The 27,144-nt window shown below is 43.1% G+C and overlaps 1 protein-coding gene and 1 non-coding gene across 20 annotated transcripts in view; one reads left to right on the forward strand and one right to left on the reverse strand.

The window, feature by feature from the left end:
• The window catches only part of MTERF1 (mitochondrial transcription termination factor 1), a 547,773-nt gene that overhangs the window by 2,504 nt on the left and 518,125 nt on the right, over nucleotides 1–27,144 (reverse strand). Inside the window, exon 15 of one of the 19 annotated variants that reach the window (XR_007479170.1) lies at nucleotides 6,103–6,265. The exons of the other annotated variants lie outside the window; for them this stretch is intronic. The gene's annotated coding sequence lies outside the window, so the exon portion shown is untranslated. The remainder of the gene's footprint in view (nucleotides 1–6,102; nucleotides 6,266–27,144) is intronic. 19 annotated transcript variants of the gene reach the window in all.
• TRNAW-CCA (transfer RNA tryptophan (anticodon CCA)) lies at nucleotides 20,037–20,109 on the forward strand. The gene has a single exon. It is a non-coding gene; the product is annotated as a tRNA-Trp (tRNA).

Raw genomic sequence — 27,144 nt, forward strand, 5'->3', positions numbered from 1 at the left:
CCTCTGGTATCCAATCCCCTTAGCCCAGCAGCTAGCAGCCCCGGCTCTCATTAGAATCATGGGGAAGTTTTGAAAACACCTCCACCCCAGACCAATTCCTTCGAGAAATACTGAGGGTGGGTCCCTGGCACCGGTCTGTTTGGGAGCTCAACAGGTGTTTCTCTCGTGCACCTCGCGTGAGAACTGCTAGCCTCTTGCCTTCCTCCTGTCTGTCTGCTCCTCCAGGGAGCAGGCACGCAAACTTGCTGTAAGAGCCAGATAGTAAATAGATCCAGCTTTCTGAGCCATACAGTCTCTGTCAAAACGACTCACTCTACTGTCAGAGTGTGAAAGCAGCCATGCCCAATATATAAATGAATGAGCATGGCTGTGTTCCAATTAAACAACTTCTGGGGCACTGAAGCTTGAATTTCATAATTTTCACAGGTCATGAAATATTTTGCTCTTGATTTTTAAAAGCTATTTTAAAAGTAAAACCTATTTGTAGCTCGCAGCCTGTATAAAAACGGGCAGTGGGCAGGGATTTGCCCGGGGGCTGTTGTTTGCTTACCTTGGCTTAGAATGCGCCCTGGTAATGGGGTTAGGCCAGGACCACCCCTGAGAGTTGCCAGGCCCAGGACAGAGCCAAAATGGAAGCCCATGTACCACATAGCTAAATATTTCAAACTATAAATCCAGCTGACAAAATGTTAAATAAATTCTATTATTTTACCTTGACAAATATGTCTTCATAATGACCTAGAAAAGCCAGGGTTGCACTTAGAATTCTCAGACTCCTCTAAGTTCACCAAAACTTGGCGGCGTGTAGCATACATATGTGTGGGCACCCCGCCCTGCCCTCCGCATCCACACTCTGTCCGTACCTGTGGCAAACAGCCCCTCCTTGGCCAGCCCGCGGGTATCAGCTGCATACACTTATGGAGGGGGTTTTTGGGGAAGACTCCAATTGCAGAGAGGATTCCAGGGTCCCAGGCATCTGGAGACTATGAATAGAAGTGGGGGAGATTGGCTCCTGTTGGGCATGGCACCATGGATTCCTCATTCTCTGGAGGAGGGCTATGCCTGCCGAGGATCAGAGCCAGGCCCTTTAAACATGGGAACCAAAACAGAGCTCCCTCTTGCCTGGGTCTAAGGGCACTGCCGGTGGGCAATAGGAGGCTGAGAATTAGCCACTGTGAGTTTTCAGGTCCATGGGGCATTTCATCTGCCCACTCTACTCTGATCCTGTGGAAGCAGACATCGTAAGGGGAAGGGCAAAAAATTGTTTCAGCACATCTCTTGGAATTAAAGGATCTGCCTCCTGTTAGTCATGTGCTGGAACTAGCTGATACCAGGCCACCAGAACCAACTGTATACCTAGGAATTTTGTGAGCCAGTTCTTAAATCGTTAATAACTTGAAATCAGATGGGAGTATTTACACCACAGAAATTGGCAAACTCTACATATCAGGGTTTTTTTTTTTCCTTTGTGGTTTTGATTTTGGTTTTGGTTTGGGGTTTGTTTTGTTTTGTTTTTTGTTGCTGTTTTTTGTTTTGTTTTTGAAAGAGAGCCTGTTTTCCAGCACAGCATTGCTTCTTGACCTCTTTCTCCCCAGGCTCATCCCGTACCTCTCCACGCACAAGTCCTAAACTTCCCATTGATCCCTGGATATCCCAGACCTCTACGTGCCCCTGTTCTTTTGCACACACTGTTCCATCTGATTGGAATGCCCTTTCCCATTTTTCGAGCAAACAAGTTCCCATTAATCCTTTTAAAGCCCTGTTCCAAAACTATCTCTGTTGCCAAACATCCCAGAATTCCTCCTCAAAACAGTTTCTCCTTCTTCCATGTTCCCACATCACTTTGGAAATAGTAACAATACAGGCCTTTTTACAATCTCTATCTCCTCAAGCCTGAAAATGGTGACCGAGGCGTTTAACAGTGGGTTTTTTTAGATAAATCGATGATTAAAGGATAAATACAGATTAAACAAGTGAGATTGAATACAGTTTACCATCCTAAGAAAGGGTTTAGAAGCCTGCAAACAATGTGAATATACTACACGTATACTGAATGCTATGACATGCAATTATATACAAGGTATGGCCTGGCTCTATGGGAGAAAGGGAAACCACAGAGGAAAAGATCTCCTCAAGGAGTTCACTGAAGCAGTTCCTACACTTGGCTGACTACCAAAATCACCTGGGGAGCTTTCTGAACATTTCTCCTGAATCGCAGCCACAGGGGTGGCAGTCCAGGTGTGTGTACTTTTTTTTTTTTTTTTTTTCCGGTACACGGGCCTCTCACTGTTGTGGCCTCTACCGTTGCGGAGTACAGGCTCTGGACACGCAGGCTCAGCAGCCATGGCTCACGGGCCCAGCCGCTCCGCGGCATGTGGGAATCTTCCCAGACTGGGGCATGAACCCATCTCCCCTGCATCGGCAGGAAGACTCTCAACCACTGCGCCACCAGGGAAGCCCCAGGTATGTGTACTTTTAAAAATCTCCTGAAGTGATTCTGACGGTCATCCACGGTGATGATCGCTCTAGGGAAGTTTAGATGCATAACCTCTTAACCAGTCTATTTTCCTCCCTCTCAAGTCTCCCCTCTACCCTCTGCTCCGCTTGGTCGGGCAGAGGATTTGTTGGGAAGCCTGGGGTCATGCCCCACCTTCTGAGCCCACACTAGAGAATAGGCAAGAGGCAGCTGTTTGCATGGGGTAGAAACAGAGCTTGGATGTGTGTGTCTCCCATATCCCCACAATGCAGAGACGATCTGGGATGGGAAGGGACGGGGCCTCTGTTTGCTATCTTGGGCACAAGTGTGCTGAAGTGGACATCGGGGCGATATTTGGGGGAAATCCCAGGGTGAACTAGATCAGAACGTCCAAACGATATTAGCAAAGCCAGAGCACCATGTTATTAGGGACTCGTCTTGAAGCTTAGTGTCAAATGAAGTCAAGACCTGGAGTCAAGTGAAAGTAGCAAACCAGGGAAGAGGAGAGAAAAGTGAGACACAGAGTGGCCCGGACAAAGCCTGCAGATGTCGACCAACACTGACAGCTAAGTTTGCACAGCATCCTGGGTTACCATCTTGCTGAAAAACTCCAGGGATTCCCATTAACACAGAATAAAACATGACTGGTGACCCCTTGTTCTGATTATCTTTGCTGCTTAAGAAATCACCGGAAAATTTAGTGTCTTAAAAAGCAATCGTCATTGATTATCTCATAATTCTATGGGTCAGGAGCTCAGGAGCAGTTCAGCTGGGTGGTTCCAGCTTGAGGTTCTCACGAGACTACAGTCAGATGGTGGCTTAGCTGGGGTCACGTTTAAGGCTCATCACTCACGTAGCAGGTGCCAGAGCTGGGAAGACCCAGAGAGCTGGGAGCTAAAAGAGCTAGAGCAGAGCACCTCTAACTGAATGTGGTTTCTCCACAAGGCCTCTTAAGCATGATGGCTCAAGTTAGCTGCACAGTTAATATGGTGGCTCAGGGCTCCAAAGCACATGCACCAGGAGAATAAGAGAACCAGGGAGAAGGTGTATTGCTTGTTATGGCCTTGCATTCCATTTGTTAGAAGTGAGTCATGAAGGCCAGCCTATATTTAAAGGGAGGAGAATTAGACTCCACCTTTTGGTGGAAAGAATGTCAAAAAATTGTGGGATATGTTTTAAAACCACAACAATCTGCCTGCTTACCATAAGTTATATATATTGATCCCGATCCCACATGCAAAATACACTCACCCGCTCCTTGAACTCCCAAATATCTCATCTGGACAGCATCCATCTCACACTCAAGGTCCAGTATCCCATCATCCAAATCAGGTTCAGGTGCTGCAGACGAGGCTCTGTAGGTACAGATTCACAATTAAAACTTCCTGAGTATAGTTCTTGATCTGAAGATGTGTGAACTAAAGTGACAAGTTATTTGCTCCCCGCATCCAACATACTTTGGTGGGATAGGCATAGGATAGCCACTACAGACATTTCTGAATCTGTAACAATCAGGTAATCAGTCTGCAGCAATTCTGAAATTGAAATCCAGCCAGGCACATGTTGCCAGTTCCTTGATTAGAGCTCAGTATGGTTCCCTAGGAATGATTCTCCATGGCTCTTGACTTCATTCTTTGGGCTCTTGTTGCCTCCCCCTGAATTATCCTTCCTGTTCTATAAAATTTTTATAGCTGTGTAGTTTTCTCAGTCTGCTTCTTTCCCATAGAATTTTGGGATTCCAAAAACCTCTGTTCATTTTATACCCTCTGTCCCTCTCAGTCTGAGCTGGCAATGTTTTCGTTAGTACAAGTCTCCTTAATATTTTGTTTCTCATCAATCTTGTTAGGATTCACTCCATTAAACAAACATCGAATCCATCCAAAGCTTATCTCAAATCTCGAGATAAGCTTTTCTCTACCTTAGACTTCCTCTAAGGCTACTGCAGGACTGTGCCCTTAAGATTTTTATAAGCACTTCTGTTTAACGGAGACATCTAAAAGGCATGCCTTTCATATCTTTCGAGGGACTTTTGATGGTTTGAAAGAATCTATGCGGCACTACCTCAAATCTGGCTGAGGTCTTAAAGGGTTCTTCACCGTTGCCTTCATCTTTAGATAGAAATTACATATTTTAATTTTAGCTGCATTTGCCATCTGGAGAAGATGAAACTGAGGAATAGTTTTATTTTTTGAACACCCAAAGTCTTGGCTCTTTTATAGTTAACAATTCTTTCTTTAGCTCGTCTTTTTCCTCTCGTATTTCCTATGGGCAGCTGGAAGAATCAGGTTGCCTTGAACATTCTTCCTGGAAATCCTACTGGATCATGAGTTTATTACGTACATTTTCTATTTTCCATGTTACCACTGGTAAAAGTATTCCTAGACTTTCCACCATTTCATAACCAGGGAATCCTTTCCTCCAGCTTCCAACACACCTTCCTCGCTTTCCTTTAATTCCTCTCTTAACAGCCTCTTCAAAGCTCTTCCAATGTCCACCCTCTACCCAGGCCCTGAACCGCTGCTGCATGTTTTTAAGTTTTGTTATGGCAGTGGCTCACTTCTAGGTACCAAAATATTTCTACTTATCTATTGTGAAACGAATCACCCCCCAAACTGGTAGCCTAAAAACAGTATTCAGTTGTGTTCTCTTTCTTGGTTTCTGTGGATCCAGCATTCGGGATCAGCCTGTTTGGGTAGTTCTGGCTCGAGATCTCGGCGGTCGCTGGGCTTGGAGCCAAATCAAGGGCTCCTGCGCTCCTGTATCTGGCTCATGGGCTGGAAAGACCTGAATGGCTGGCGGCCGGAACTGCTGGCTCTCCACAGGCATCTCCTGTTTGTCTCTACATGCTCTCTCTCTGGGGTTTCCCTGGCATGGTGGTTTCCACGCTCCAAAGGAATACACCTCAAGAGAGACAGCCAGGTAGAAGCTGTATCACCTTTGATGAATTAGCCTCGAAAGCCACACAGAATCATTTCTGCTACCTACTCTTACTTAGAAGCAAGTCACTAAGACCAGCCCAATATTTAAAGGGAGGGGAATTAGGCCTATTGATGGGAGGTGTTTCAAATCATATGCAGCCTTGTGTTAAAACCACCGCACCTCTTACAGGCACTGGCCTAGCATGCGTTTGCTTACTGATCTGGATGAGTTTGGTACAATGGGAGAAAATCCAAGGCTGCAGTCTTCTTGAAATTCTGGGAGTTAGGTCTCTGTTTTAAAAATTATCTCCGATTGCTGGGGAAGATGGCGGAAGAATAAGACGCGGAGATCACCCTCCTCCCCCCAGATACACCAGAAATACATCCACACGTGGAACAACTCCTACAGAACACCTACTGAACGCTGGCAGAAGACCTCAGACCTCCCAAAAGGCAAGAAACCCCCCACGTACCTGGGTAGGGCAAAAGAAAGAACAGAGACAAAAGAATAGGGATGGGACCTGCACCAGTGGGAGGGAGCTGTGAAGGAGGAAAGCTTTCCACACACTAAAAGCCCCTTCGCGGGCGGAGACTGCGGGTGGCGGAGGGGGAAAGCTTCGGAGCCGCGGAGGAGAGCACAGCAACAGGGGTGCGGAAGGCAAAGCGGAGAGATTCCCGCACAGAGGGTCGGTGCCGACCACCACTCACCAGGCCGAGAGGGTTGTCTGCTCACCCGCTGGGGCGGGCGGGGCTGGGAGTTGAGGCTCGGGCTTCGGTGGAGCGCCGGGAGAGGACTGGGGTTGGAGGCGTGAGCACAGACTGCAGGGGGCTGGTGCGTCGCGGCTAGCCGGGAGGGAGTCCGGGAAAAGGTCTGGACTTGCCGAAGAGGCAAGAGACTTTTTCTTCCCTCTTTGCTTCCTGGTGCGCGAGGAGAGGGGATTAAGAGCGCTGCTTAAAGGAGCTCCAGAGACGGGCGCGAGCCGCGGCTAAAAGCACGGACCCCAGAGACGGGCATGAGACGCTAAGGCTGCTGCTGCCGCCACCAAGGGGCCTGTGTGCGAGCACAGGTCACTATCCACACCTCTCTTCCGAGAAGCCTGTGCAGCCCACCACTGCCAGGGTCCCGGGATCCAGGGACAACTTCCCCGGGAGAACGCACGGCGCGCCTCACGCTGGTGCAACGTCACGCCGGCCTCTGCCGCCGCAGGTCCGCCCCGCACTCCGTGCCCCTCCTTCGGAGGCTCGCCGCGCACTACGGGCCCCTCCCTCGCAGGCTCGCCGCGCGCACTACATGCCCCTCCCTCCCCCCCGGCCTGAGTGAGCCAGAGCCCCCAATCAGCGGCTCCTTTAACCCTGTCCTGTCTGAGAGAAAAACAGACGCCCTCCGGCGACCTACACGCACAGGCGGGGCCAAATCCAAAACTAAGCACCTGGGAGCTGTGAGAACAAATAAGAGAAAGGGAAAGCTCTCCCAGCAGCCTCAGGTGCAGCGGATTAAAGCTCCACAATCAACTTGATGTACCCTGCATCTGTGGAATACATGAATAGACAACGAATCATCCCAAATTAAGGAGGTGGACTCCGAGAGGAAGATTTATGATTTTTTCCCCATTTACTGTTTTTGTGAGTGTGTATGTGTATGCTTCTGTGTGACATTTTGTCTGTATAGCTTTGCTTCCACCATTTGTCGTAGGGTTCTATCCGTCCGTTTTTCTTTTTTATTTTTTTTCTCTTAAAAATTATTTTTTTATTTTAATAACTTTATTATATTTTCTTACTTTATTTTATTTCACTTTATCTTCTTTATTTCCTTCCCTCCTTCCTCCCTCCCTCCTTTCTTTCTTTCTCTCTTTCTTTCTTTCTACTTCTACTAATTCTTTCTTTCTACTTTATCTCCCTTTTATTCTGAGCCGTGTGGATGAAAGGCTCTTGGTGCTGCAGCCAGGAGTCAGTGCTGTGCCTCTGAGGTAGGAGAGCCAACTTCAGGACACTGGTCCACAAGAGACCTCCAAGCTCCACATAATATCAAACGGTGAAAATCTCCCAGAGATCTCCATATCAACACCAGCACCCAGCTTCACTCAACGACCAGCAAGCTACAGTGCTGGACATCCTATGCCAAACAACTAGCAAGACAGGAACACAATCCCACCCATTAGCACAAAGGTGGCCTAAAATCATAATAAGGCCACAGACACCCCAAAACACACCACCAGACATGGACCTGCCCACCAGAAAGACAAGATCCAGCCTCATCCACCAGAACACAGGCACTAGTCCCCTCCACCCAGAAGCCTACAAAACCCACTGAACCAACCTTAGCCACTGGGGACAGACACCAAAAACAACGGGAACTACGAACCTGCAGCCTGCAAAAAGGAGACCCCAAACACAGTAAGATAAGCAAAATGAGAAGACAGAAAAACACACAGCAGATGAAGGAGCAAGATAAAAACCCACAAGACCTAACAAATGAAGAGGAAATAGGCAGTCTACCTGAAAAAGAATTCAGAATAATGATAGTAAAGATGATCCAGAATCTTGGAAATAGAATAGACAAAATGCAAGAAACATTTAACAAGGACCTAGAACAACTAAAGATGAAACAAACAACGATGAACAACACAATAAATGAAATGAAAAATACTCTAGATGGGATCAATAGCAGAATAACTGAGGCAGAAGAACGGAGAAGTGACCTGGAAGATAAAATAGTGGAAATAACTACTGCAGAGCAGAATAAAGAAAAAAGAATGAAAAGAACTGAGGACAGTCTCAGAGACCTCTGGGACAACATTAAATGCACCAACATTCGAATTATAGGGGTTCCAGAAGAAGAAGAGAAAAAGAAAGGGACTGAGAAAATATTTGAAGAGATTATAGTTGAAAACTTCCCTAATATGGGAAAGGAAATAGTCAATCAAGTCCAGGAAGCACAGAGAGTCCCATGCAGGATAAATCCAAGGAGAAATACGCCAAGACACATATTAATCAAACTGTCAAAAATTAAATACAAAGAAAACATATTAAAAGCAGCAAGGGAAAAACAACAAATAACACACAAGGGAATCTCCATAAGGTTAACAGCTGATCTTTCAGCAGAAACTCTGCAAGCCAGAAGGGACTGGCAGGACATATTTAAAGTGATGAAGGAGAAAAACCTGCAACCAAGATTACTCTACCCAGCAAGGATCTCATTCAGATTTGAAGGAGAAATTAAAACCTTTACAGACAAGCAAAAGCTGAGAGAGTTCAGCACCACCAAACCAGCTCTACAACAACTGCTAAAGGAACTTCTCTAGGCAAGAAACACAAGAGAAGGAAAAGACCTACAATAACGAACCCAAAACAATTTAGAAAATGGGAATAGGAACATACATATTGATAATTACCTTAAATGTAAATGGACTAAATGCTCCCACCAAAAGACACAGATTGGCTGAATGGATACAAAAACAAGACCCATATATATGCTGTCTACAAGAGACCCACTTCAGACCTAGAGACACATTCAGACTGAAAGTAAGGGGATGGAAAAAGATATTTCATGCAAATGGAAACCAAAAGAAAGCTGGAGTAGCAATTCTCATATCAGACAAAATAGACTTTAAAATAAAGACTATTACAAGAGACAAAGAAGGACACTACATAATGATCAAGGGATCGATCCAAGAAGAAGATATAACAATTGTAAATACTTCTGCACCCAACATAGGAGCACCTCAATACATAAGGCAAATACTAACAGCCATAAAAGGGGAAATCGACAGTAACACATTCATAGTAAGGGACTTTAACACCCCACTTTCACCAATGGACAGATCATCCAAAATGAAAATAAATAAGGAAACACAAGCTTTAAATGATACATTAAACAAGATGGACTTAATTGATATTTATAGGACATTCCATTCAAAAAGAACAGAATACACATTCTTCTCAAGTGCTCATGGAACATTCTCCAGGATAGATCATATCTTGGGTCACAAATCAAGCCTTAGTAAATTTAAGAAAATTGAAATTGTATCAAGTATCTTTTCCGACCACAATGCTATGAGACTAGATATCAATTACAGGAAAGGATCTGTAAAAAATACAAACACATGGAGGCTAAACGATACACTACTTAATAACGAAGTGATCACTGAAGAAATCAAAGAGGAAATTAAAAAATACCTAGAAACAAATAACAATGGAGACACGACGACCCAAAATCTATGGGATGCAGCAAAAGCAGTTCTAAGAGGGAAGTTTATAGCAATACAATCCTACCTTAAGAAACAGGAAACATCTCGAATAAACAACCTAACCTTGCACCTAAAGCAATTAGAAAAAGAACAAAAAAACCCGCAAAGTTAGCAGAAGGAAAGAAATCATAAAAATCAGATCAGAAATAAATGATAAAGAAATGAAGGAAACGATAGCAAAGATCAATAAAACTAAAAGCTGGTTCTTTGAGAAGATAAACAAAATTGATAAACCATTAGCCAGACTCATCAAGAAAAAAGGGAGAAGACTCAAATCAATAGAATTAGAAATGAAAAAGGAGAAGTAACAACTGACACTGCAGAAATACAAAAGATCATGAGAGATTACTACAAGCAACTCTATGCCAATAAAATGGACAACCTGGAAGAAATGGACAAATTCTTAGAAATGCACAACCTGCCAAGACTGAATCAGGAGGAAACAGAAAATATGAACAGACCAATCACAAGCACTGTGAAACTGTGATTAAAAATCTTCCAACAAACAAAAGCCCAGGCCCAGATGGCTTCACAGGCGAATTCTATCAAACATTTAGAGAAGAGCTAACACCTATCCTTCTCAAACTCTTCCAGAATATAGCAGAGGGAGAAACACTCCTAAACTCATTCTACGAGGCCACAATCACCCTGATACCAAAACCAGACAAGGATGTCACAAAGAAAGAAAACTACAGGCCAATATCACTGATGAACATAGATGCAAAAATCCTCAACAAAATACTAGCAAACAGAATCCAACAGCACATTAACGGATCATACATCATGATCAAGTGGGGTTTATTCCAGGAGTGCAAGGATTCTTCAATATACACAAATCAATCAACGTGATATACCATATTAACAAATTGAAGGAGAAAAACCATATGATCATCTCAGTAGATGCAGAGAAAGCTTTCAACAAAATTCAACACCCATCTATGATAAAAACCCTGCAGAAAGTAGGCATAGAGGAAACTTTCCTCAACATAATAAAGGCCATATATGACAAACCCACAGCCAACATCGTCCTCAATGGTGAAAAACTGAAAGCATTTCCACTAAGATTAGGAACAAAACAAGGTTGCCTACTCTCACCACTCTTATTCAACATAGTTTTGGAAGTTTTAGCCACAGAATCACAGAAGAAAAGGAAATAAAAGGAATCCAAATCGGAAAAGAAGAAGTAAAGCTGTCACTGTTTGCAGATGACATGATCCTATACATAGAGAATCCTAAAGATGCTACAAGAAAACTACTAGAGCTAATCAATGAATTTGGTAAAGTAGCAGGATACAAAATTAATGCACAGAAATCTCTGGCATTCCTATACACTAATGATGAAAAATCTGAAAGTGAAATCAAGAAAACGCTCCCATTTACCACTGCAACAAAAAGAATAAAATATCTAGGAATAAACCTACCTAAGGAGACAAAAGACCTGTATGCAGAAAATTATAAGACACTGATGAAAGAAATTAAAGACGATACAAATAGATGGAGAGATATACCACGTTCTTGGATTAGAAGAATCAACATTGTGAAAATGACTCTACTACCCAAAGCAATCTACAGATTCAATGCAATCCCTATCAAACTACCACTGGCATTTTTCACAGAACTAGAACACAAAATTTCACAATTTGTATGGAAACACAAAAGGCCCCGAATAGCCAAAGCAATCTTGAGAACGAAAAACGGAGCTGGAGGAATCAGGCTCCCTGACTTCAGACTATACTACAAAGCTACAGTAATCAAGACAGTATGGTACTGGCACAAAAACAGAAAGATAGATCAATGGAACAGGATAGAAAGCCCAGAGATAAACCCACACACATATGGTCACCTTATCTTTGATAAAGGAGGCAGGAATGTACAGTGGAGAAAGGACAGCCTCTTCAATAAGTGGTGCTGGGAAAACTGGACAGCTACATGTAAAAGTATGAGATTAGATCACTCCCTAACACCATACACAAAAATAAGCTCAAAATGGATTAAAGACCTAAATGTAAGGCCAGAAACTATCAAACTCTTAGAGGAAAACATAGGCAGAACACTCTATGACATAAATCACAGCAAGACCCTTTTTGACCTACCTCCTAGAGAAATGGAAATAAAAACAAAAATAAACAAATGGGACCTAATGAAACTTCAAAGCTTTTGCACAGCAAAGGAAACCATAAACAAGACCAAAAGACAACCCTCAGAATGGGAGAAAATATTTGCAAATTAAGCAACTGACAAAGGATTAATCTCCAAAATTTATAAGCAGCTCATGCAGCTCAATAACAAAAAACCAAACAACCCAATCCAAAAATGGGCAGAAGACCTAAATAGACATTTCTCCAAAGAAGATATACAGTCTGCCAACAAACACATGAAAGAATGCTCAACACCATTAATCATTAGAGAAATGCAAATCAAAACTACAATGAGATATCATCTCACACCAGTCAGAATGGCCATCATCAAAAACTCTAGAAACAATAAATGCTGGAGAGGGTGTGGAGAAAAGGGAACCCTCTTGCACTGTTGGTGGCAATGTAAATTGATACAGCCACTGTGGAGAACAGTATGGAGGTTCCTTAAAAAACTACAAATAGAACTACCATATTACCCAGCAATCCCACTACTGGGCATATACCCTGAGAAATCCATAATTCAAAAAGAGTCATGTACCAAAATGTTCATTGCAGCTCTATTTACAATAGCCCGGAGATGGAAACAACCTAAGTGTCCATCATCGGATGAATGGATAAAGAAGATGTGGTACATATATACAATGGAATATTACTCAGCCATAAAAAGAAACGAAATGAGCTATTTGTAATGAGGTGGATAGACCTAGAGTCTGTCATACAGAGTGAAGTAAGTCAGAAAGAGAAAGACAAATACCATATGCTAACACATATATATGGAATTTAAGGGGAAAAAAATGTCATGAAGAACTAGGGGTAAGACAGGAATAAAGACACAGACCTACTAGAGAATGGACTTGAGGATATGGGGAGGGGGAAGGGTAAGCTGTGACAAAGCGAGAGAGAGGCATGGACATATACGCACTACCAAACGTAAGGTAGATAGCTAGTGGGAAGCAGTGGCATAGCACAGGGAGATCAGCTCGGTGCTTTGTGACCGCCTGGAGGGGTGGGATAGGGAGGATGGGAGGGACGGAGATACAAGAGGGAAGAGATACGGGAACATATGAATATGTATAACTGATTCACTTTGTTATAAAGCAGAAACTAACACACCATTGTAAAGCAATTATACTCCAATAAAGATGTAAAAAAAAAAAAAATCTCCAACTGCATGTTATCCCCCATAAGCACTTGGGAAACCTTTGCTTTTGAATCTGGAGGTGATAACTGCCTGGCGTCCCACTTTCCTCACAGGAAACCATGTGTTATACAGAGGAGTTTTGTTCTTTGTCCCTCATTAGTTTCCTCCGTCCCCAAGCCAGGCAGCCACTGTCCCAAAGGAAAAAGAACCCTCCTCAAGTAGCCAACAATCAGCACGCCCTCCATCTCTAGTCTCTAAGACTTATTAATGCGTGGATTTGACTTAGCCTGAGTAAGTAGTTTTTTAATACTAATTTTTTTAAAACCCTGCTATGCCAAAGAATTAAATAAACACTTGTCTAGCTTTAAATGTTTTGCAGGGGACTAAAATAACATCTTCTAGGACAGATGTTCTAGTTTTCAACCCCACTCATTCAAGGCAAGAAAATCTCTTTCCTACAAGGTTTTGATTCTGTGGCCATAGCTATAAGATGGTGTGCCATCAATTTTCCAAGTGTAGAGAAATTCTAGGGGTGCAGAGATTTTTCTTTGCAGGCTGACAAATGAAAGTGTATTTCAGTGTAGGGGGTGGTGCAAGGGAGTGATGCTCAGCCCTCAGAGATGACTAGAGTCTCCGCTTCTATATTTAGACCATGTCTTGCAACTCGTGAAAATGAGTTGCTTGTTCTTTTTCCCCTAAGTCATTCTCTCTCTGCCCCCTACTCTCCCCAGGCTTTATTTATTTATTTTTAGAACTAACTGAGTCACACGTGATTCCTTCCTAAAGCTTAAGACTTATTTTTAACAACGTGCTCAAACACAAATCCTATTGTTCACATCCTTAGGGAGAGTGAGTTACTCCAGAGGAAAAAAAAGGAGAGATTTCATATACATTTTTTATGCAGTGAATAATTTATATGAAAAGAAATTGTACAGAAAATGTGAAAAATCTTTGAATAATCCAGAGATTACTGTACTGGGACCAGAAGAGAAACGACTGAAATCCATAAAGCTTTGGAGGGAGCTAAGAGGGGGAGTTTTCATTCAAAGTTTTTCAGTGGTGTCCTTACGTTGTTTTGAACGCTGAGGTTCTATTGTTCCGGGGGGGCTCATTCCACACCACCTGGCTCACTTTCTCTTTCCCACAGTTAACAAGTGTTGTTTGGACTCTAGGAAGTTTTGATAGAGACTCAGCTAAGGTAAATCACCGAGATCATTGATTTTGTCTAGATGAGTGGAAAAAAAAGTCAACAGTGGAGCAGAAAGAGAGAGAAAGAGAAGCAGTAAGCTATGATGACAAAATATCATATTGGATCAGATAAACTTCCCGCTCTTAGTCCCTGAATTTTAATCACATCTTTTCTTCTTGGGTATCAACAATATTGCTGCCCAAACCCTATGGCTATGGAGACATAAACATTTAAATCTACCAGAGACAGATGGTAACATAAATCTCCACTGTTGCTTCCTTAGAGGATTCCCAGCTCTGTTGCCCTCTGCGGTAAATGGGACATCAGAGGTGACTATTTCCCAGAAGGGCTCCTTTTGGATTCACCTGCAGGAAATAAAGATGCTTCATTGTTTTAGGGGGAATTTTGTCGGCTGCGATTGTGGGAATTACAACAGCAACAGAATGCTGAGGCTGGAATGAAATTTACCAATTAGCAACTCTACAGCTTCCTTTCTGCTCAGCCTCCCAGGGCAATAGATGTGGTTGTTACACCTGGCCACCTCTATCCAAAAGGTTTGGCTGTGATCATACAGAGTGGCCAGGCTAACAGACAGCCTTAATTATAGCAAGGGAAAGCCCGATGGTCAGCCCTGTTTTTGATCAGAGAATCTCAAAAATCGTATTTGAATTTATGATCCTGCACTTAACCAGAATATGGCCTTTTGCTGAATTGTCTTAATTTTTTTAATGTCCCATTTTTCTGTTCTGTGACAACTTTTGGTTGCTTGAGCTTCACTAAATACTTTATAACATTAACACTTTTTTAGATATAGCTAGGATTTAGTCTGTTCTATGTAAAAACATTTTTTGTGGTTGATTTTAAAAATCCAAATCTGCATATCTTCTGTAATTATTAATAGCTTTTACTGCATTTGACGTGTCAGGAAGAGTTACAGAGCTATGTCAGTACTCTGAATGGGCTTCATGATATTTCCTGGTGCCCGGGATGCTGACATCTGTTTTGAGTGCCAGTGGGGGAGCAAAAGTGACCCATGTCTGTCTCAGGAGATAGAACAGAGGAAACATGAGGCAGTCAATTCAAAAATCATACTGCAAACATTAAAAGCCAGAGCAGAGATTCCTGACACTATTCAAGGAGGCATGTGGGAGTGAGAAAAAGATCTAGATTCAGAAGAGATGAAGTTCCATATCTTTGATTAAAACCTCTTCCTCCGGGACTTCCCTGGTTGCGCAGTGGTTAAGAATCCATCTGCCAATGCAGGGGACACGGGCTCTAGCCCTGATCCGGGAAGATCCCACATGCCGCGGAGCAACTAAGCCCGTGCGCCACAACTACTGAGACTGCGCGCTAGAGCCTGTGCTCCGCAACAAGAGAAGCCACCGCAGTGAGAAGCCCGCGCACCACAACGAAGAGTGGTCCCCGCTCACCACAACTAGAGAAAGCCCGCGAGCAGCAACGAAGACCCAACGCAGCCAAAAATAAATAAATAAATAAAATTTAAAAAAAAAAAACCTCTTCCTCCATGAACATAAATGTTAAAACAAGCAACCTCTAACTGCCAAGAACCCCAACTGAATTTAAACATACCCAAAGAGGGACTTTAAGGAGAGGAGCTAGCACAAAGAGCCCTCTGGCACGCAGAATCCTTTGTGTAGAAAGATAGTGGAGCCTTTCTAGAGATTTAAACCAATTGAATCAGAACACCTGTGTCTCACAGACTACCTAGAGCAATTGACAATTCTCAGGGTTTACTCAGCTCTAAACTTCACTGGACTTGACCATCCGTATTTCTGCTTCCTCTTTGAGCCTCAGGCTCTCAATATTTCCACCCAAAGAGCTTTTTTTTTTTTTTTTGCCGTACGCGGGCCTCTCACTGTTGCGGCCTCTCCCGTTGCGGAGCACAGGCTCCGGACGCGCAGGCTCAGCGGCCATGGCTCACGGGCCCAGCCGCTCCGCGGCATGTGGGATCTTCCCAGTCCGGGGCACGAACCCGTGTCCCCTGCATCGGCAGGCGGACTCTCAACCACTGCGCCACCAGGGAAGCCCCACCCAAAGAGCTTTAAGTGCGCTTCCTTCCTCCCATTCATCCCCCTCCAAACACTCCACCATGCTGTAGCCAAGGGAATCTTCTGGAGCCCTCTTCTGGCGCACACCCTCCACTGGTTTCTCCTGCGTTCTGTGTCCAGTTCATGCCAGGCATCAGGGCCCTTCCTAATGGCATCCACTTGCCCTCATCTTGCTCCCCAGCCTGGTATGCTTTGCTCCCATGGGTCTCAACCACTATCCTCCTGTTCTTGGTCTCTCTCACATCTGGGCCTTTGTTGTGTATTCTCAGGGCATTTTACTAGAGCATAATAAATACGCCCATTTTATTATAACTGTCCTCCCTGCATGACTCCATGCTCTGCTTCCTCTTTGCGTGAGACCTGGCGCATGGTGAGCCCATGAGGAAGATGGGTTGAGTGAGGGGGTGGGTCAGTACCCATGCTGTGCCCCTCCTTCCACCTAAAACGCCAATTCATCCCTGGCCATCCTGCAAGGCTGGCCCCAGGAAGCCACCCCTGACCCCTCCCCTGCTTTGCTTCCCCAGTGCCTTATATATAACCTTTCCTTTATTTTATTTCACTTACTTATATTAGGTTATAAGTACTTATGCTACTTATCTACTTATACATTTGCTATTTCTGTAGGTCAAAAGGACCAAATATCAGCAATTTCATATGGTCCAACCTAACAGAAAAGCAGGAGCCCATGGTGGGTTTATGTCAGACAGACCAAGGTTGAAGACTGGCTCTGTCACTTCGCTTGCTGTGTGTCCTAGTCAAGCTCCTCGGCTTCTCCACGTCTCAGTTTCCTCATGTGTAAAATGGAAATAATCATAGCAAGTACATCCTAGTGGTGTTATGAGGATTAAATGAGGCACTGCATTCTAACATGCAGAACTTAGGGCTTGGCTCCTATGATAAACATTAGCTATGCTTAGTCAGTAGTTAAATATTTACTAAGGTCCACTATGTTCCAGGGATAGTGCCAGTTGCTGGAGGTACAAAGATGGATAAGATAAAATGAGGCTTGCCTTTGCGGAGCTCATAGCCACTAAAAGTGCAAAAACGAGTCTGATCAATGCTACAGATGAGGAAGTACTAGTGCTAAAGGCATCTGTTTCTCAACTCTCATGCTAGGGTGGAATCAACTTTTTACAGCTCTAGTTTCCCAAGTAAACCATGAGAGGCTTTAACTATCTTTTTTCCTGGTAAGTTCAGAAACTAGCATATGGTGGATACTCAAGAAACGTGTGTTGAGTGAATCAATGAAGGAGTCAACTAATAAATGAATAAATGAACTGTAGCTCCAGGTCTAAGCACATATGAAACAGAAACCTCTCAAGTCAGCATTCACAGCCAAAGCAGCCAGGAGTTCTTCCTTAGAACACTGAAGTTGTCCATAACCCACGATCTGGCTGAGTGACCCCTTTCTGCCATTTCCATCAAAAGTAGACTCTGGCCCATAAACCTCTGCTTTACTACAGGAATGGCCAAAAGGGGTCACTCAGCCAGATCCTGGGTTATTTATTTTTTAACTATCTTTCCACATGTTTGTGGCATACACAAAAATGTGTTTTTGAACATTGCTATTTACGTAAAATATAATCATGTAAGCAAACAAACAAAGAAAAGAAAATGAGAGATGGCTTTTCCCAGCTCACAATTCATTCACTCATTCATTTCATTCATCCCACAAGCATCCTACGTGCAGGGCACTGTGTACATAGCAAATGTTTGGGGGAGAAACAACCAGCCCCCAGCCACACCATTTAATGGCCCTCTGCCTCAGGATCTTGTTTCTCTTATCTTCAAACTTACTTCATTGTGCACATTTGTTCATAAATTTAAATAATTTATTTATTTAAGAAACATTTGCCAAGAGCCAGCTCTATACCAGGCTCTGGGATGGGCCCTGAGGACTCTGTGATGAGCCCACCCTGCCTCAGCCTCTGCTTCCCTTAAACTTGGAGTCTAACACAGAGAAGCGCAGACAGTATCAAACAGTCACATAAATACATAATCAAACTGCAATTACTGCAGGAAAGGAACAAAAGGAGGTACGCAAGAAAATATGGCAGGGGGCCTGACCTGGGGAATCAGGAAAACTTCCTTGAAGGAGTCACTTTTGAATTGAGCTCTGAACTTTGAGAGGAGGAGATAGGAGCCGGGGAACTGAGGAAGCCGGTGTGGGAGTACAGGGGATGCGGAGCCCACAGAGATGAAGGGGGGCAGTTGCACAGGGCCGGGGAAACTCACGACACATAACGAAGTTTTAAAATCCTTAAGGAGGATTGTGATCAGCTCAGGTTGATGCTTTTCACTCTGATTACCGTCAACTAGATTGTGGGTTCTTTGAGTTATGAGGCTGCATCATACTCCTTTTTACATCTCTGACCGCATCCAGCAGAGGGCTTTGAATGCAATAATCTGGTGCTCAATTAATGGTGATTGAACATGTGAAAAGGATGCCAGTGACATAACCTTGCACTGGGAGGTTAACGAGATCTAGTTAATGGATACTTTTATCCCCAAACCAAGAGACGCTCCTAGAATCCCCAGTGTTTTCCCCTCGGCCGTGCAGGTGAAAGAGAAGGGGCGGGACACTCTGTGTTGAACTTAAATGTTTCCGTTTATACTATTTCTCTATGAGAGAAAGAGTTCTTAGCGATCCCCTTGCTCGGATTCGCATCATGAGAATTACTAGTTGGCCACAGTCTCAGCTGCAAAATTCACTGACCATCATTCTGATGATTGGAGCAAGTAGGGATTTGAAGTGGATTGTCTCTCCCTAGTTCTAGCTCTTCTCTTTCACTCTATCTGATCAGCAATACGGGGTTCCATATTCCCTGACTTGGCTCTTTAATATTCTGAAGGCTTTTGCCACCCACAGGCCCACCCGCAGGATTACGAGTGTCCTTTTGGGACTGTGACTTCTGTGGGATTGACTTCTCTTAGATTTGGGAACTGATGCTCAGCTATGGTGAATGCTCTCATCCTCTGCTAGAGAAAATGTTGCCTTTGTGGTCATTAACGATACACTTGCCACCTCCAACTTCAGATACTAAGGGAAAGGCGTTTTGCAATAGGGACAAGAGATGGAGATAAATTTCAGATGCCCTTTTCACACAAAGATGATTTTCTCAAAATGGAACGAGATTTCAAGGATCTTTGTCCCCTTCAGAGAGGCTTTTCCAGTGCATGGATACTATGGGAATATGATTATACAAATGCAGCAGGAAAACGTACTCCTGATCACTATATAAATCACTTGATGCTAGCAGTGATCTCATTTTTAAAGCCATTAGTAATCACGAATGATGGCTAAATTAGGAACATAGTCTTAAAGAGCTTCCATATTGATTGGCTGTTTTCATCCCTTCTTCTCCCTCGTGCTATTCTGTGATATCGCCTCAGCCTCAGAGATTCAGAGCAACAATCTGCCGAACACATGAATACTAAAGAATTGGTTTCCTTAGTAACAATAATCATGAAGCAGCTCTCAGAACTTCCTGCTTTTCTGTCTGTCTGTTTTCTGTTGGTCACATAGAAAAAGACGGCCAAACCGAGCCTGCCCAGAAAAGATGCACATATATATCATGACCCCTAAGTGCAAGGGAGGCTTGTCTCTGCTGAGATCACATTCCTTTTCTCAACCGGCTGCCTTATTCTGTGTGGTTAGGGCTAAACCAGAGCACCTGCAAAGGTCCATGACCACCTCAGAACTCTTTTCCTTTCGAGTCAAAATCTGGAACCACAAAACCATAATGCAGGACACATCACCAAAATGGTTCCTTCTCTGTGGGAAACATGGAACTTCCCTAAAAAGAAGACCTTCTTTCTTTCCACAATATTTCTAATAACAAAAAGAAAATGGGGACTTCCCTGGTGGTCTAGTGGTTAAGACTCCAAGCCTCCAATGCAGGGGGCCCGGGTTCGATCCCTGGTCAGGGAACTAGACCCCGCATGAAACAACTAAAAGAGCTCTCATGCCGCAATGAAGATCTCACACGTGGCAATGAAGATCCTGCGTGCCGCAACTAAGACCCAGCACAGCCAAATAAATAAATATATTAAAAAAAAAAAACTATAGCTAAAATCTTATTTACAAAAAACAAAAAAGAAAAGAAAGAAAGAAAATGGTCATCAAGTAGAGAAAGCTTTGCTAATTTTCCAGGATATCTTTTTTTCCGTGTCTGTTGTGAGAAATTGCCCTGCTTCCTGCCCCTCTTCCTAACTCTAGCCAGGATGAATTCAAGCAACCGCCCTCCATAGGAGCAGAAAGGATGTGCGTCAGGAAGCCTTGGGCCCACCGTCCTGCCCCCGGGTCCTGAGCCCGTTACCCTGACGTTTTTGATGGATTCTGCCATTTCACTTCCTGGATGCATACCGGGGTGCCTGACCCTTTGTGGCTCCACCTCCTGGCCTGGATTCCCAGCTGTGGCTACAGAGGCATCGCTCTGCCTGGCAAAGCACATACTGGCTCCTTCTTGCCTCAGTTGGCTCCTTAGGGCTTCTTGATGGGCAAATACAAACAAAGCACCGCTTGGCACTAGGCACGATGTCAAACACTGTGGGTCTGGGAATGACTGTGAAGTGACAGTCCCTACCCTTATGAGGTTCACGGTCTGAAACAATAATTTGGGTGCAGGACAATAATTATAGTACACTGCAATAGGAGCTACACCCAGGGTAATGAGGACCCCGTAAAAGAAGGGTCTAATACAGCCTGTGAAACCAGAGGCAGAACAGGAAAAAGTTCCTGGAGAAGGTTAAGCCTAACTGTCTTAAAAGTTTAAAAAAAGATAGTAGGAATAATGTAAAGTATGTTGAACGCTTACTATGGACTAGGAACTTGACATGTGATATACATTCATTATTTAATTTAATTCCCACAGCAGTGTCCTATGAAGCAGATTCCATTAGCATCCCCACTTTACAAACTGAGGCTCATGGGTCAAAATTTCTCACACCTGGTCACAGAGCTAGGAAGCAGCAGAGCCCACAGTCAGACCCAGAGCCGTGTGACAGTAAAATCCAGGATCTTAAGCACAGGCCGAGTGGAAGGAGGGAATCCCAAGTGCTCTAGTGTGACAGGCACACAAGCGGTTGCTTTGCCAGAACATGAGTGTGGGGTGAAGCGTGGTCAGAAGCAGGATGGCCAGCTCATGGAGGCCCTTGCTGATGAGCTTGGCCTTGGTCTGCAAGGTGAGGGCAAGATGCTTAAGGGTTGTAAGTAATGCTGGGAAATGGTCTGATATGCATTTGGGGAAGACTTCTGGTAACAGTGAGGAGGGTGGATTTAAGGAGCTAGAACTGGTGGCCGAGATCAGGTAAAAGCCCCTCACAGTGAGTAGCCCTGGTAAGAAGTGATGTTGGCCTGAATTTGGGCATTGACGATAGGGATGGAAAAGAAGGGACCTCCCACTGCTTTTCCCACAAAGCTCCATCTGCTGGATGCCTACTTCTGACATCGCACCTATAGCTCAGGCTCTAGGGCTGCTTGTGACCTGGTATCTTCACATCTGTCTGCAGTTACCTTACCCTCCCCAACCCTACACTGCATCTCATGTTGTTTTCAACTCCCAGAGCCTAGTACCGGGATGGGTACCTAGCAAAGGAATGTTGACGGGAGGAATGAATGAACTGGAACAGTTTCCAGTTTCCTGTTTAATAAAACTCATGGTCCTGACCATTGCAGTCTTGTTGCTATCTTTATTCAAAGGTGATACAAAAGCTGGATGGATGTTCTGATTAAGCATGAAGTGTGAGTGATCCGGTTGTCACAGTGCAGATGCTCCTTGATTAATATATAGTATCATTTCCTCTGTCTTGGATTTGACTCTGGAAAAAAAGATGTCAAACAGTGTGTGTACCTCAGACCCCTTAGCAAGAAGAGAAAGAAGTGGAACTCAGTGCAAATTCCTATTTACCTAGATATAGAGGCAGGGATGAGCCCTCTCTTCACATTTTTCCCAATTAAAAGTTGGGCCAAGTCTGGTGGAATGGTGACAAGTTGAACTGGGTGCGCATGCACGTGTGCGCACACACACACACACAGATGGCTGAGACATTCCAATGAGTTGAGGACCTACTGTGCAGCATTTTGAAGGCAACACAATTCATAGCTAAAAATCTGAATAGCTTCTCCCATCTGACAGTCTTAATTTGTCCTTGTCCTAGAAGGAGTAAAAAACTGAAAAAGAAAACAACCTGTACATGGATGTTTATAGCAACTTAAATCATAAATGCCAAAACTTGGAAGCAACCAAGATGTCCTCCAGTAGGTGAATGGATAAATACACTGTAGTACATCCAGACAACAGAACAGTATTCAGTGTTAAAAAGAAAGGAGTTACCAAGGGATGAAAAGACATGGAGGAAACTCAAACGTATATTACTAAGTAAAAGAAGCCAATCTGAAACGGCTAATTACTGTATGACTTCAGCTATCTAACATTCAGAAAAGGCAAAACTGTGGAGACAGTAAGAAAAGAAAAAATCAGTGGTTGTGGAGTCAGGGAGTGAACAGGCAGAACACGGAGGGCTTTTAGGGCAGTAAAAATAGTCTGTATGATATCATCACGGTGCATATATGTCATTATACATTTGTCCAACCCATAGAGTGAACTGTAATGTAAACTGTGGACTCAGGGTAATTGTGATGTATCCATGTAGCTTCACCCTTATTAAAAACTGTACCAACTGGTGAGTGATGTTGATAATGGGGGAGGCTACGCTTGTGTGGTGTAGGAGCTAGATGGGAAGTCTCTGAACTTCCCTCTCAATTTTTTAATGAATCTAAACTGCTCTAAAGAAGTACATCACAATTTAAAAACACAAAATCAGAACAAACAACGGTAGCGTGAACTTGATGACATCAGCTGCAATGGAGGGAAACGCACATAATATTCTCTGGCCCAGCATTCAAACAAATAACTCAAGGCTTTCTACTTTTTGTACATGTTCCCAAAAAAAGAATCTTGAGAACCTATGTACATCCCATGCACATTTTTAGATAGCTTCACAAGATCAAGCCTGAGATGGACAAAGGATTCAGGTACCCAACTTGTGTGGGACCCTATCCTCTTTTGTATGACAAGATGTACTGCTGTTAAAGAATGAAAATCTACAAATAAATGCAAAGGGGGGAATTAATGTAATTCTCCTATTCTGTGGTAAAGTAGAATCCTATGGCCTCTGACTCACTAGCCGGAGGCAACAAATCAGCAACAACAACTCAAAGAGACATAGGAAAATACAACTAGTTCTTCAAAAACCATAAAATAGCAATTACCATATTTTAGCATATGGTTTTACACTGAATTATTTCACAGTTATAATTAGGTTGCTAATGCAGTGCAGAATTAGACGATACACTAATTTGGTATATATTTTATCTAATCTGATGGAAATGTAACATTTAGAGGGCTTGATTCTTTTTTTCACAAGCAATTAAAAAGGACTTTAATATCACATTTTAAAAAATTGTGTTGGCCTTTATGATGTGATGTGTATGTGTATGTGTATGTGTGTGTATGTGTGTGTGTGGTGAATGTGACAGAGGGAGAGAGAGACAGAGAGAGAGAGGAATTCCATCCCAACTACAGGCACAAGCCATGCCCTTTAGTCTCTGATTTATTTCCATCATGTAAGATTCTTTTCTTGCTTGCTTGCTTATTTTTTTAATCTGTTTTTCTTTTTTGCCTTTGGTAAATTAAAACTGAATTTTCTTCTCCAGGACAATTCTCTGTTCCAGTCATAGTAAATACCAATTTCATTTCCATCCCATTATTTTTCTAATTAAGCATTTGTCATGCAAAAGGAGATCTGAGGTGCCTGTGCTTTCCATTATGCAAAATATTCAGTTATGATAATAGCTTTGGGATGGCACCTTGAAGGTGTTACGGAAAAAAATCAGAGAAGAAAAATAATAAAATAAAATATATTTTACCTCGGACTTTTGCCAGTTTATTTTCTCCCTGATTTGCCACAGTTGTGGGTATTGACAATGTCCCATCGGTTGTGAAGGATGGACACATAATTCACATCCTTTAATAAGGAGAATTCTATTAAATCTTTATCTAAACATTTTAGAGGTTAAAAATGTAACCCTGCATCTCATTTTTTTTCTCTTCTGTTCACACTTAGCAAAACCTACAACTTCTATACTTGATGAAACGTGCTTCTGACTCAAATTGTTTCAGAACAAAGTACGAATATGCCAGAAGGACAACCTGATATTTCTTGGAAATTCTTTCTTCCTTCTTATGACAAATCCCAAGGGGCTAGGCTCTGTCAAAGGATAATTTATTTTCTAAACCCTTTGAACACAAAGCTTTTCCATTTTCTGTGGCAAGATATTTTTCCCAAACATTAACCATCACATCTTATAGCTATATTTATAGCCATACATACACTATATATCCATATGCATATATTCTGTATATGTATATCTGTATGTATATTTTAATCTATTGATTTATAAACTCTAAGACTTCATTTTTCAATCATTTCCACAGTTTACACAGAATAAGCTGTGAAATTGGATTTTTTAGAAGTGGGACCCATTTCCTCTCAATTTCTCAAAAAATGTAGACTGAGAACTTTCCGGTTTTGGAAGGAACCCTGGTGTATTTTCTGAAACACACTGTGCATGGTATGTGTGTGTGTGCACTGCCTGAGTAGATAGTGCTGTTAGTTGAACTCACTGTGATTCTGCGTGTTCAGTATTTTCAAAGATGCTGTTGCGGTACCCCCTCCCAGATCCGGTTTACTGGAGTCCCTTGCTGCTCTGAGTGCTGGCTGCTGAAGGCTCACAGGTGCCCCCATTTCTGGGAAGGTTGTCCTGGGCTAAAAAGAGGAGCCACCTCACTCAGGAGGTTGGTGGGGGGAGGTCACAGCCAATGACTGATTGGGAAGTGGTACAAAATGCTGGCACCACAGCCCCAGGAAGGAACAATTCTGTGGGTGGTTAAATCTCCAGAGCCCTCCCCCACGTTGCAGGTCCTGGTGGTCTGGATCTGAGACCACATCGCCTCCCTGCCTCTCCTGCTTCACTCCTTCCCCCACAGGACTTTCCTGAAGAGCACTTGCTCAAGAGATCACAGCACCCAAATCCCTGTCTCAGGTTCTGTTTCTGGGAAACTTCTTTCAATTTTAGACATTCAATTTCCTAATCAATAAAATGTGGATAATAATTCCCGCCTAGTCTATTTCTCAAAGTTGGGGTGTGAATGGCAAATTGTGTGGAAGAATTCTGGAAACAGCCAAAGCAGTAAAAATATTTTGCAGGCACCATGATATATCATTTGTTTTAATATTTAACCTTAGGTTCCATGAAAATATGGCTGATTTCTCCCAACTTGTGTTTTTTACACTTTAGGCTAATGTCCACTGTGCTCATTTTGCTGCTCCCTGGAGAGGGCTCATTTGTTAAGAATTGCTGACTTGTCTGTACCGCTCTTTGCACCTGGGCTCTCCAAGGTAAAGGAGGGAAAGAAACGTGAGTCCAGCAAGTGACTGTGTTGGCCCAGAGAGCACAGAGTCCCTGCCCAAGGCCAACTAAGCAAGAACCCGAGACCTGGTCTTGCCAGATCTTCACATGGTTTTAAGCAATGCCGGGCACCAGATATTTATGTAAAATCTCCAGCTTCTTAAATACTAACAACACATTTTTTAAAAACTGTAACACTCTACTATTCAAGCAAAACATAACTGGAGGCCCAATTGGGCTAGTAGTGGGTAACCTACGACCAGATTTAAGCCCCTGAAGTTAGAGACCAGGTAATGCCCACTGAGGCCTCAGCTCTAGCACAGCGCTCAGCACATGATCCATGAAAGATCCCAGAAGAACAGGACCACCATTAGCCGTGTCGGTTTCCAAGGAGTTAAATGACCGCTAGTTTTAGTAACTAGTTTTCTACTTTGTAAAAACCATTTAGCGTATGATTCTTTTCCCTAAACAGTATTATAACATGTGCAGATTTTTATTCACTTGCCAGCTTGCTCCTGCACAACTTTTCAAGGACACTGTCTGTTTCCTTGTCTATGAAACAGAAATAATTATGCCTGATCTGAAAATAAGCAAAAGCATGTAAAAGGACTTTGCAGACAGTGGCCATCAATCCAGAGAAATCACTGTTCTCTAGATTCTGCCCTGAGATCTAAATCCCGCACTCAGAAATCTGAAACGAACAGGGGCTCTCTCATCTTTCTTCTAAGATGGAGTTTCCTTAACATTAGTCATGATTTTTGCTATAAAAACTGCATTATTATTTCCTATTACTATTAATTACCTAATCTTTTCCTTTAAGTCAAATAGATTTTTTTAGTTACTACCAACCATCTTTTTCAATTACCAACTTTATCTTTGCCTAAGCAAAGCAATAATATCCATGAATGCACAGGTTTTATGTCCTAGTATTTAATTTTTATACAGACACACATGTAGAAGTGTATATGTATGTGTCTATATATGTCTTTGTGTATATATACATATATATAATATTCATCTGTGTACCACCTAAAATCACCTTGCCTGTTACCAATTATATGTCTCCCATTTTGGAATATTCTGCCCCCCAGGGATAGCGGAATTTTACAGAAAGACTTTCCGGCTCTGTCAGTTTTTATTAGTTTACTCAATAAGCATTTGTCACCTATCTGTCTATCTCATGTAAACCTGGAACAGGCAGGAGAAGATTGATATCACTGGTTCCACAAAATTTTAAACCACTCTAAAAAGCTTTGTGAGCCCATGTGGCTAATGAATTTCAGGAAGGAAACTCACGCTCCAAATCCTCCCGCTCCAGATTCCTGTGGCCTTGGGACCACTCAGGAATGACAGAGGGTAACCCAGAGAGAGCCATATTTGCAAACTGGTGAAGCTCTCAGAGTCTGCCCCAGGGGAATCCAGATAGCGCTGCTAGTGAGTTTTAACACAGCAAAGCGGTGGTGCCTTCTCTACAGCCTTCATGCAGGAAGCTGT

This window comes from Orcinus orca, chromosome 9, assembly GCF_937001465.1.
Source record: "Orcinus orca chromosome 9, mOrcOrc1.1, whole genome shotgun sequence".
In the NCBI taxonomy this organism is placed as follows: Eukaryota; Metazoa; Chordata; class Mammalia; order Artiodactyla; family Delphinidae; genus Orcinus; species Orcinus orca.